Source organism: Oncorhynchus gorbuscha, linkage group LG09 (genome assembly GCF_021184085.1).
Source record: "Oncorhynchus gorbuscha isolate QuinsamMale2020 ecotype Even-year linkage group LG09, OgorEven_v1.0, whole genome shotgun sequence".
NCBI lineage: Eukaryota > Metazoa > Chordata > Actinopteri > Salmoniformes > Salmonidae > Oncorhynchus > Oncorhynchus gorbuscha.
Genome location: NC_060181.1, coordinates 14,270,186 through 14,283,151, shown reverse-complemented (window position 1 = coordinate 14,283,151; position 12,966 = coordinate 14,270,186). Strand labels below are relative to the sequence as shown.

Below are 12,966 nucleotides of genomic sequence, written 5' to 3'. Positions count from 1 at the left end.
GATTATATATATATATATAAAACAATTTGATACTATGATTTTATTGGGATTCTGTGTTCCAAACCTATTGCTCACCACATGTCTGCTGCAGAATGACAAGAGAGCCATGAGAAAACCAGTGTTGATCAGTCATGCAAAAAAAGTGCCTAAAACAAATTGGCTCCCTATTTAAAAAAAGAAGATGGAGAACAAGCTATGACAGACAAATACTGGAGTTTTGGTGCAGGTACAGACAACTAGCACAAAAATAATAGCGATAGTCAAAACATCGTCAAAGATAATATCCCGATATGTAACCGTATAAAACAAAAATTGAGAATAGAATAGAATGCAATTTGGGAAGCAGCACAGTTGCCACATTCACCTGTCCCAGGTCGGAGTGATTTGAAAGTTCTAACATTTCTAAAGGAACACCAGGTCACTGTTGACGTGTTTCATCCTGAGCAGAACAACCAGAGTTTCACCCCCAGGGTTTTTACTAAACCACTATTGAAACCCACCCCACCCCAGTGACTGAAAGGGGGCGTGAAAACCACCCCAGTGACTGAAAGGGGGCGTGAAAACCACCCCAGTGACTGAAAGGGGGCGTGAAAACCACCCCAGTGACTGAAAGGGGGCGTGAAAACCACCCCAGTGACTGAAAGGGGGCGTGAAAACCACCCCAGTGACTGAAAGGGGGCGTGAAAACCACCCCAGTGACTGAAAGTGACTGGGCGTGAAAACCACCCCAGTGACTGAAAGGGGGCGTGAAAACCACCCCAGTGACTGAAAGGGGGCGTGAAAACCACCCCAGTGACTGAAAGGGGGCGTGAAAACCACCCCAGTGACTGAAAGGGGGCGTGAAAACCACCCCAGTGACTGAAAGGGGGCGTGAAAACCACCCCAGTGACTGAAAGGGGCGTGAAAACCACCCCAGTGACTGAAAGGGGGCGTGAAAACCACCCCAGTGACTGAAAGGGGCGTGAAAACCACCCCAGTGACTGAAGTGACTGGGGCGTGAAAACCACCCCAGTGACTGAAAGGGGGCGTGAAAACCACCCCAGTGACTGAAAGGGGGCGTGAAAACCACCCCAGTGACTGAAAGGGGGCGTGAACGACCCCAGTGACTGAAAGGGGGCGTGAAAGTGAAAGAGGAACAAGCTACACTTGTCAAAGTTCACTACCTGACCAAAAGTGACCTGCTCGTCAAACATTTCACTCCAAAAATCACGAGCATTAATATGGAGTTGGTCCACCCCTTTGCTGCAAGAACAGCCTCCACTCTTCTGGGAAGGCTTTCCACTACATGTTGGAACGAGGCTGTGGGGACTTGCTTCCATTCAGCCATGAGCATTGGTGAGGCCAGGCACTGATGCAGGCCAGTCAAGTTCTCCCACACCGATCGAGAAACCATTTCTGTATGGACCTTGCTTTGTGCACAGGGGCATTGTCATGCTGAAACAGGAAAGGGCCTTCCCCAAACTGTTGCCACAAAGTTGGAAGCACAGAACCATCATTGTATGTTGTAGCATTAAGATTTCCCTTCACTAGAACCAAGGAGCCCAAACCATGGAAAACAGCCCCAGACCATTATTCCTCCAGCTCCTCTGCCATGGAAATCAATTTCCTGAAGCTCCCAATGAACAGATGTGCGGACACTGCTTCCAGAGGCAGTTCGGAACTTGGTAGTGAGTGTTGCAACAGAGGACAAGTGATTTTTACGCGCTACGCACTTCAGCACTCTTCCGGTCCTTTTCTGTGAGCTTGTGTGGCCTACCACTTTGCGGCTGAGCCGTTGTTGCTGCTAAACATTTCCACTTACAGTTGACCAGGGCAGCTCTAGCAGGGGATACATTTGACAAACTGACCTGTTGGCAAGGTGGCATCCTATGACGGTGCCACATTGAAAGTCACTGAGCTCTTCAGTAAGGCCATTCTACTGCAGTGTGTGTCTAGGGAGATTGTATGGCTAGGTGCTCAATTTTATACACCTGTCGGCAACAGGTGTGACTGAAATAACCAAATCTACTCATTTGAAGAGGTGTCCACCAATGTTACCTCTAAGCTGCATGTGAGTGGGCACGCAGTAGCCCGAGACTATTCCCATTAGACTACACCCCATTCTGCAGAGCACAGGAGAAATATCTGCCAACGGAGAGAAGCACAAGTCTGAACTTCACTCATTTTCCCCGTTAGTTAACACCATTAACGTTTCCCATTACTGTGGCAATTTCGATCGAATCAACGCAATATTATCCACTTTCAATGCAACATAACCCGAAACAAAAAACTAATTGTGGGAGAGATTTTGTTGTAGGCAGAACGCGTGTCGGCATAGGATTCTAATTCTATTGCTCACGACTCAAACGGTGCTCTACACAGACCGGTGCGGCATAACCAATCAGCGCTTCAGTAGGCCTATCTGCAAATAGACCATTGCCATGTATGGATCTGTGCCATTCACTTTGAACTGGACTGTGTTTACAGCGGAGGTCCTGAGTAAACGCGCTTGTTTTGAGATAAAAGCAAGAGCTGCATGTAACCACATGTGCACATACCCTTTGCTAGTTTGTGAGTTCTTAGCCCAGTTATAGATCATTTGTGGACAGCAAGAGTGAATTATAGACATCTTTTAAAAGAGAGTCAGTGGGCAGTGTTATATTTGGCGACAGCCTTGAATAAGCTAAGCAGCCAATAAGCAAAGGGTAGTATCATTTGTTTGATTCTCGGTAATAATGCTATGGTTTATTGCATCAAAGCACATTTTCTGTCACCTTGTCTGAAGGATAAGTGGATGAACAGCTTATTGTCAAGTCCTGCATGTTTTATTTCAAAGGTCTCATGGAATGTAGGACTACATTGACCACCAAACATTGGCTGCTACTGTAGGCTGAATGACAGAACAGCTATTTCCATGTTAAAATGTTATGGGATGCATTTTTCCCATTCTTTGGGATGGTAAGCCACTCTGGTAAGCCTACATTATAATCAAATAGCCACAGAAGCCTACTTGGCTTAAAGCGGGTACAGCCACTGTATCCACAGTTGCACAGAATTTTCACAACGGTGAGGTTTGCGCTCAGCAGACCTGAAATTTGCTCAGTGCCTGAAAACATTAGAGGGGACATTGGTGTCCACATTCTTTTGTATATATAGTGTAGTCTGCAACATGTGGCGTGAGAACTCTCGTACTCAATTCCCCTCCCTGCCTCAGAGCATGCTAGACAGTGCCATTGTGGTGGAAAGTGGGCTAGAAGGGAGTCACCAGGCAACTGCCTCTGAGCTTTTTAAATGAGTCATAATCTCCAGTCACCAATCTAAAATCAGGTCCCTTCCAGAAGGCTGGCATCCCGGGTCGGGCTGCCTAACCAGCCCTGGTCAGATAGTTAGTGAAGGGAGGTAGGTCACCTTCCTCTCCTGCAGACCCGGGTTCAAATACCACAGTGTTTTCTTTAGCCGGTCTTAGAGTGACAGGTGAGTGGGGTTTGCCATTTTGGGACTTGCACAAGGCAAACTCAAATCAAGCCCAAATGAAGTATTTCTAACTATTTCAATAGATTTTGAAAATCAGGTCTGCCGTCCTGTTCTACGTGGGCTGGAAGAGACTGTTGGACCTTTAGTAGGACTGGGGTTTCCTAATGTTAAGAGGAGAGACTGGGAGGTTCCGTGTCTACAGGGTTTGGTTTGAACTTTCACTTCAATTTAAGATAGTTACCTATTTTACTGAAGGCATTTTCAGAACGGCACGAACGCACACCATTTAGGCCTTATGGTTTGATCTTAGACCAAGTTTTCATATAACCAAACAGAACCAAGGGACTTAATATTAACAGGGAGGGAGACATAACATGTGACAGCCACTTCCTGTGGCAGTCAGGTATGAGTGTTCAGATTGACTATATTATGCGTCATAATCCTATGACCAATCACCTTGAGAAAGTAGCCTTGAGCCAACTCTGCTCAAGTCATTCATCCTCCCATGGCCTGGCGGTTGGCCTAGCCCATGCAATCACAGCCTGAGGATCGAAGACTCCAGATGCCACCCAAAAACAGTCAGAACAAGGAATGCCTGTTGCCATAACAAGTGAGTATCTCTGGAGTGGACAGACAGGAGCTCCATCGGGACCAGCTCCTGTCCCTCCAGGGGAAAAAAATATTAACACCGACAAACAGGAGGCGCAGCACCAGGAGGCGCAGCACCAGGAGGCGCAGCACCAGGAGGCGCAGCACCAGGAGGCGCAGCACCAGGAGGCACAGCACCAGGAGGCGCAGCACCAGGAGGCGCAGCGAGAGAAAAGAGAGAAGCTACTGTATTGGACTTTGCATCCTGTCCAGGGGGTGTACTTTTACATAATGCTGCCTCACGCTAGATAAAACAGGAGATTGGCCCATAGGGCAGAAGCCTTCCTGGCTTGGACAAGGCTTACCAACAGTTTTAAGACCAGCTTACCGCCTACAGCTCCTAACCCAGTGTTTTCCATTGGCGTCAAGTAATCAGCCGGTCACATACTCATTTTCCCCTTCACATTAACTAGGCTAATTTCCTTTTAAAAGTTTCTATTCACTCATCCTTTGAGCCCTCTCCCACTACAATAAACTATAAGCATCTTCTCACAATCTATTGAGAGGATAGGCGGTCAGTCAGTCAAAGTGAGGGATGACAGGAAAACAGACGAAAAAAAGCGAGAGGTTAAACTCGCAAAAATGGGTCCAAAATAAGCCCAATGCATTTCTATGGGTTTATTTTGGACCTAAAGCTTGACGCCTGCCTTCCCACCTTTGGGACAAACACTCCCACTGTTAAGGTGGAGACATGAGCATCTCCTCATTATATACAGATCTCTTGTTGCAGTCAAATTTCTTTACATGGAGGGGAATGATGCTCATGAATTATCAAGTCCCATGTAATGGAAGTAGTAACGATGAGTTGAAATCCACAACTTATTGTTTCACACATTTATTTAGAACCATTTTATTTGTGTTTCACATAGCCAGCCACACAGAGTAGTAGAGCATAGTAGGGTATTTACTCTGACAACTGAACAGCAAGCGTTAACTAGTTTATAAAAAGGTGCCCGAATAAAGTATTGCATCAGGACAAATAAACCAAAGAAAATGCTTTCTATTTTTTTTTTGCTGTCGGTGGATTGCTAGACAGTGATGCTCAACTTGGAGTGAATCGTCTCACCATGCAGTGTAGCCTACCGAATCACATCGGAGAGAGAGCTGTTCATTTGGCTCCCTCATTTGCATAGGCTACTGGTAGCAGGCACACGGCTTCTTGCCGTTTATCTGAAGATAAATTATATAAACATTAGAAGATGGTGAATCATCACTGCAGGAACAATAGGTAGTGGAATCCATTTAAAATACTCAACAATATTCAGAAAAGTGTTGACATTTGTAGGGAATCAACTAAATGTATTGAACATTTACTAATTAGCCAAAGTTTATCATAAGACATGAACAAAATGCATCAGGGGGTTTCAAATTTCATGCAACTTTCTGAAGAGGCAACGAGAACGCCCCCGTGTGCAATGCACACATCTACCAGATGGAAGCTTTCTGAAGAGGCAATGAGAACGCCCCGTGTGCAATGCACACATCTACCAGATGGAAGCTTTCTGAAGAGGCAATGAGAACGCACACCCCGTGTGCAATGCACACATCTACCAGATGGAAGCTTTCTGAAGAGGCAATGAGAACGCCCCCGTGTGCAATGCACACATCTACCAGATGGAAGCTTTCTGAAGAGGCAATGAGAACGCCCCCGTGTGCAATGCACACATCTACCAGATGGAAGCTTTCTGAAGAGGCAATGAGAACGCCCCCGTGTGCAATGCACACATCTACCAGATGGAATGCACACAGCTTTCTGAAGAGGCAATGAGAACGCCCCCGTGTGCAATGCACACATCTACCAGATGGAAGCTTTCTGAAGAGGCAACGAGAACGCCCCCCGTGTGCAATGCACACATCTACCAGATGGAAGCTTTCTGAAGAGGCAACGAGAACGCCCCCGCGTGAAGAGAAGCTTTCTGAAGAGAACGCAACGCCCCCGTGTGCAATGCACACATCTACCAGATGGAAGCCCCGTGTGCAATGCACACATCTACCAGATGGAAGCTTTCTGAAGAGGCAACGAGAACGCCCCCGTGTGCAATGCACACCCCAGATGGAAGCTTTCTGCAATGCACACATCTACCAGATGGAAGCTTTCTGAAGAGGCAACGAGAACGCCCCGTGTGCAATGCACACATCTACCAGATGGAAGCCGCCCCGTGTGCAATGCACACATCTACCAGATGGAAGCTTTCTGAAGAGGAAGACGCCCCCGTGTGCAATGCACACATCTACCAGATGGAAGCTTTCTGAAGAGGCAACGAGAACGCCCCCGTGTGCAATGCACACATCTACCAGATGGAAGCTTTCTGAAGAGGCAACGAGAACGCCCCCGTGTGCAATGCACACATCTACCAGATGGAAGCTTTCTGAAGAGGCAACGAACGCCCCGTGTGCAATGCACACATCTACCAGATGGAAGCTTTCTGAAGAGGCAACGAGAACGCCCCGTGTGCAATGCACACATCTACCAGATGGAAGCTTTCTGAAGAGGCGAACGCCCCGTGTGCAATGCACACAACAGATGGAAGCTTTCTGAAGAGGCCCCGTGTGCAATGCACACATCTACCAGATGGAAGCTTTCTGAAGAGGCCAGATGTGCAATGCACACATCTTGGAAGCTTTCTGAAGAGGCGAGAACGCCCCGTGTGCAATGCACACATCTACCAGATGGAAGCTTTCCGAGAACGCCCCGTGCAATGCAATGCACACATCTACCAGATGGAAGCTTTCTGAAGAGGCAACGAGAACGCCCCGTGTGCAATGCACACATCTACCAGATGGAAGCTTTCTGCAAGAGAACGCCCCGTGTGCAATGCACACATCTACATCAGATGGAAGCTTTCTGAAGAGGCAACGAACGCCCCGTGTGCAATGCACACATCACATCTACGCCCCGTGTGCAAGATACCAGAAGCTTTCTGAAGAGGCAACGAGAACGCCCCCGTGTGCAATGCACACATCTAGCTTTCCAGATGGAAGCTTTCTGAAGAGGCAACGAGAACGCCCCGTGTGCAATGCACACATCTACCAGATGGAAGCTTTCTGAAGATGGCAAGCTTTCTGAAGAGGAGAACGCCCCGTGTGCAATGCATCACATCTACCAGATGGAAGCTTTCTGCACACAAGATGGAAGCTTTCTGAAGAAGGAGAACGCCCCGTGTGCAATGCACACATCTACCAGATGGAAGCTTTCTGAAGAGGCACATCTACCAGATGGAAGCTTTCTGAAGAGGCAACGAGAACGCCCCCGTGTGCAATGCACACATCTACCAGATGGAAGCTTTCTGAAGAGGCAACGAGAACGCCCCCGTGTGCAATGCACACATCTACCAGATGGAAGCTTTCTGAAGAGGCAACGAGAACGCCCCCGTGTGCAATGCACAAAATATATATTTAGAAAAAAACAGAAACCTGAAAAACTCAATTCATGAATTGTTTTAAATAATGTGGGCTATTTACTTCATGTGTTCGTTTTGATAAAATGCCTGATTGATTTCTATTTTGCTGGTTACTATGTACATGCTGTAAAAATGCAGATACTGACAGATCGGGCTTCAGGTCTGCACCACAGTAAGTCCATGCAACAGGTTGTAAGAAGCCAAACATCTCGCTTCTTAATCAAATCATTATTTTTGTCACATGCTCCGTAAACAACAGGTGTAGACTAACAGTGAAATGCTGACTTACGTGTCCCCAACAACGCAGAGTTAATAATAAACAATAACAAGCTGGTTGAATAGAAAAGGCCACCGCTGAGAGCAGAGAAAGTGGTGGCAATGCAATTTAAGAATTGTTTAAGCAACCAGGCTTGTTCCAAAACACAGTCAGTCACCAGAGTCTAGACCAACCAAGACAACAGCAAAACATTCGTGTCTACAAAAAGTGTCAACGCCAAACTAAATTTGTCAATGCCATTGCCAGAGAGCGCACAATAAACTACCTATTGAGTGGTAATTTTAGGACCAGATTCTAACTGGAAAGATGGTTGCTGTAAATACCATCACAGTAGAATATCCTGTATTCCTGTTACAAGAAGGTGGGAGCAGAATCAAGAAGAGGTGTCAGTGCTGGCTAGCCCTCCCTCTTTATAACCAGAGAATTGTATTTATTTCACTAGGCAAGTCAGTTAAGAACAAATTCTTATTTACAATGACAGCCTACAGTAAACAGTACCAATAGCAGAGGAATAATAGCCAGTGTCAGCGTGGTGTAGGGAAACACTACCTACTGAAACACAGAATCAGATATGTAGATATAGCCAATGGTTAAATGTAGGATTAAGTGTGGTGTAATCTGATCCCAGACTTGTGGGCCTCCCTTGAGTGTTCATAGGAGGACATGGTGGAGAGAGAGAGCCAAGTGGATTTCAGGACCAGCGAGTGCAGAGCACTCCCTCCTCCCCCAAAACACGCACCAAACCAGAGGATATAGATCCTCTCTCAAACACTCCAGCCAGAGCCCCAGGGGCATGAGCACATAAATGGGCTAATCTGTTACACAAGGCAGACTAGAAGACATGACATGCTCATCAACGCCACCTTTCATCAGACACAGGCACCCTGTGGTCAAACCAGGCCCAGCGCCAGCTACACAGACAGCAGCCCCCCCCCCCCCCCGGTGACCCTTGCCTAGCCTCATGTTACTGTACCTGCCACAGCTAGTCACAGCTTTCTCAATTACAGTAACCAAGGCTGAAGACTTCCCCTGTTGTCACGCTCGTCTTTCTTTATGCTGCTAGAGAGAGGGGAACCTTCCTCTGTGTGCCAAATGTCACACCATTTAGCAAAGTGTCGGCTGTGCAACAGACATCACCCATCAGGTTCCCATAAAAAAAGAAAACTTCACTATTTGACAATAAAATATACAATTCTGGCCACAACAACTAAAGTAGTAATGTAGACCAAATGACAATGGACCACAGCAATGTCTAGTACCATCCAGCATTGAGAAGACGATCAGTGTTCAAAGCAGACAATTCAGTTGCGGCATGTGAGCAAACATTTGTTTTCACGATGACTCACACCATGTTTACTGCCAATCCAAGCCCCAGAGAGAGGGATCAACACTTCAAGCCCAGACTGATCAGTCACTTTTGTAATGTTCCTCCATAAAAACTCAAGGCTATAATTTTGGGCAGGTGCGATGATCCTAGATGTGTGGCTGTGTCTCAAAATGAGCTGATCAAAAGTAGAGTAGGGAATAGGCCAGGGTGATTTGGGATGCATCCTGTGCCCGAAGCTAACCTGAATCAAGGCAATATACTGTACAGCAGAAGACATACAGACAGGGAGTGGGATGTGATACCGGTATGCGTAGCATGGAATCTGGTGAATGAGGCCCTCCATGCCTGGCCGTTGAAAGCTTGCCCTTGGCGTCAGGCTGTATACATGTGGGTTGGCTGAAGGGAGCTATTTCCAGAGCAGCTCCTGGCTCCAGCCTTGTACGTCAATTAGCTTTATGATAAAGCAGTTCAGTGAAACCCACTAGGGTTGTCACGACACCATTATATCCATACTCCGAGGTATCGTAGAAAGAAAACAAAACATGAAGCGAACAAACTTTCCTGAGGAAAACAGTCTAGGTGTTGAAGACAAAACAGCCCGATGTCACAGTTTCTTTTCCAAACTATAGCACACAATATTTTGAATACAGGCATTATTTTATTTATTTTTTTAAAGATCCAAAAAGAGTTGTCTGCTTTGTTTTATTTTTTGACATAGATACTGGTACCGTGAGAACCCTACTTGAAACAATAAAATAAGCTATCATGGTCCTACAGGAAATGGATTTACAGTCAGTCAATTGATACAGATTATATTTATGATATACAGTGCATTCAGACTGACTTTTTCCACATTTTGTTACGTTACAGCCTTATTCTAAAAACGGATTCCAGGAATGCACGATATATCACTGAGCATATCGGAGTCTGCCGATATTAGATAAAAATGCCAACACTGGCATAGACCCGATGTCTAGTTAAACACCGATGTGCAAAACCGATGTCAAAATTGACATGCATACCTATATAAAGTAGGTGACATAGTGACGCCACGAAAAATACAGCGCTACACATAGAAACAGGAAAATATTAGGCGCACACTTCCAACAACTAAAGTTCAAGTCCAGTAGTCATTTGAAAGAGTAAGAACATTTCAGTGAGACAACGCAAAGGTGAAACCCATTAACGCCAAGATAATGGAATTCTGTCAACAATCAACAGTCCTCTGTCCTGGATGTTGTTGGCTTTCGCCGACTGGTCCAGCCCCGGTACACACTATTTATCAGATGTTGCCCTACCGGAGTTAAACAAAATTATTGAATCCATTAGGGATGCACCAACATGACCATTTTTGGCCACTACGATATCTGATATTTTCCTTGCAAAGAAAAATAATAATAATTATTTAAAATGTTTGCGATCATTTAAGCATTCTAGTACAGTTAAATAGTTACACACAGAAACTCCCCAAATACAGGTGTGCCAAGCTTGTAGCATCATACCAAAGAAGACTCGAGGCTGTAATCGCTGCCAAAGGTGCCTCAACAAAGTAGAGTCAGTTGTACAACAATGCCTTCAACTGAAATGTGTCTTCTGCATTTAACCCAACCCTTTTGAATCAGAGAGGTGTGCCTTAATCGACATCCATGTCGTCGGTGCCCTGGGAACAGTGGGTTAAGTGCCTTGCTCAGGGGCAGAACGGCACCTTGTCAGCTCATGAATTCGATCCAGCAACCTAACGGTTACTGGCCCAACGCTCTAACTACTAGGCTAACTACCAGCCCAGGTAGGGTAGCGTCTGAACTTATGGAAATATCATATTTCCATTATTTTGAATAGATTTGCAAAAATGTCCAAAACCCTGCTTTGCTTTGTCAATGTGAGGTATTGTGTGTAGATTGATGTTTTTTACAATTTAGGCAACTAGTTAAGCAGATTTCAATGGCAAGATAGCTATGACTTTCACAGCTGTTCAAGTCAACTTCCTCCCCAAATGCATTTCCTCAAGTCCACTTGTCTCTGAATTGTTGACTGAGTGTTACAAAAACCAGAGAGCAGAACATACGTTTGCCTTTGTTTGAGTGTTACCTACTAACTAGTTAGCCAGACATTACCCGATGAGAACCCAAGACAACAACCATGTCTCAAAATATGTATTTGTTTCGATTTAAACACCTGGGATACAAAATTGGACAGCTTGTACAGTGTATGTTACCTTTAACATCCAATCTCGCTTCCTCTGACAATGTTGCCGTGCGCTCGGCAGTGTGCGTGAAGCCTTGGCAACAGGAGACAAGTGCATTCGGGTAACGTTATCATGTTACACCGGTCCATAGTCAACGGTAGGACCGACCTAAAAATCTGTACATCGAAACCAGACAGCGACGTTTCCAGTACAACACTGGGTAGTTAGGCTACAGATAGTTGCCCTTGTTCCTGTTCACATGTAGCTAAGGTAGCTAGAAGCAATACGTATAGCTATACATCTGTGGGTACTGTAGACTCATCACCTAGCAACTTAGCAAACAGGCTAATTATATTCGGCTAGCAAGCCTTCTAGATCAGTTAATTCATATAGAGGACAAAATATAACATTGACACAAGAAACGGTTCCGCATGTCTTGTAAAATAGGCCGATGTTTGTAAGTAACTTTAATGTTTACCCAACAACGTTGACTAGCCCCTGCTCCGTCTGTCAAGGCATGCAACTAGCTACCCTGCTAAAGTTATGCTAACCAGCCGGTTACAAGCAAGGCAGTTCAGAAAATAAAAATGGGACACATTGGGTTGTAACTGTTAGTGTGGGTCAAACGAATAGCTGGCTAGCACTAACAAAGCACTATCGGGGTGTATTAACAGAAACAAAACTAGTTCCGAGTAATACATTGACGTAGTTGGTTGACTAACCACAATACCTGCTAGTTCGCTAGCTCGCGTCCGTTAGCGTGGTTAGCTTGCATGCTAACTAAACGAACGTTAGTTACCGGCGTTACGCAGGAAACCGGCAGCTGACTGGCTAACGTTAGCTGTTGTCGATGTTAAGGCTTTTTCGATAAAGCCTACTACTCGTTCGCCATTAAAATGTTTAATTTAACTTGACGAACCTTGGTGTTTTGCCAACATTTTCTGTAGATCGGCGAAGCTGCAGAGTTGGAAAACGATGTATTTAGCTGCCATATCCCAGCGTTAGCAGGTTAGCCTTAGCTAGCTACTTTTTTCCCAATAAGACTGACGCTGTAGTGAAATAGTTGTTTTTTTTGTGTGTGTGACAATGTATAACGATATGAACAAGCGTTCTTACTTACAAAGAGCAGGCTGGACATTGAAAACCAGTGACTATCCCGGAGAATGTGGATGGGGAGCAGTAACTGCTGTCAGATCTTTTTAGTTCCTCTTGTGGGTGAGAGAGCTCACATCAGAACTGTTGGGAGGAGTTAAAGGTGGTAATCTCGTTAACGTCACTCGGAACGCAAGAAAACCAGGGATCACAAAACAACAATGTATAACAAATAGGCAATATTCGTTTTTTTTTGTAATATTAAACTAGAATCCTCGAGATATATTCTTTATTTCATGTTGAGCAATGGTAATACCGCGTTCATGTGCTAGTCCGAACGAGGAATCTCAGAAATGTCCGATTTGGTAACTGGTTGTACCTATACACGTGCCGCGTTCAACGAATCAGCATATCGGACATTTCCGCTTTACCTGTTCCGACTATAAATGCTCCGACTCATCATCACCAATATCTGAGTGACGAGCATCAGGACTCAAGATTTGGTAAATTGAGCCATTCGGAGTTTTCGAGCGGATCATTTTTGTCAAGTCTGGCCGTCGTTGTTCAACGCCTTTCAAAGTGT

General features: G+C 45.4%; 1 protein-coding gene across 3 annotated transcripts in view; it reads right to left on the bottom strand.

Moving 5' to 3' along the window:
* LOC124043193 (protein tyrosine phosphatase type IVA 2-like) overlaps window positions 1-12,734 on the bottom strand; it is a 47,180-nt gene extending 34,446 nt beyond the window's left edge. The window contains exons 1-2 of one of the 3 annotated variants that reach the window (XM_046361486.1): window positions 12,700-12,718; window positions 12,412-12,527 (exon numbers count right to left, since the gene is read on the bottom strand). The gene's annotated coding sequence lies outside the window, so the exon portion shown is untranslated. Of the gene's footprint in view, window positions 1-12,407 lie in introns of all 3 variants that reach the window. The other 2 variants (XM_046361487.1, XM_046361485.1) reach the window with 2 other exon arrangements.
* Between the last annotated feature and the right edge of the window lie 232 nt (window positions 12,735-12,966).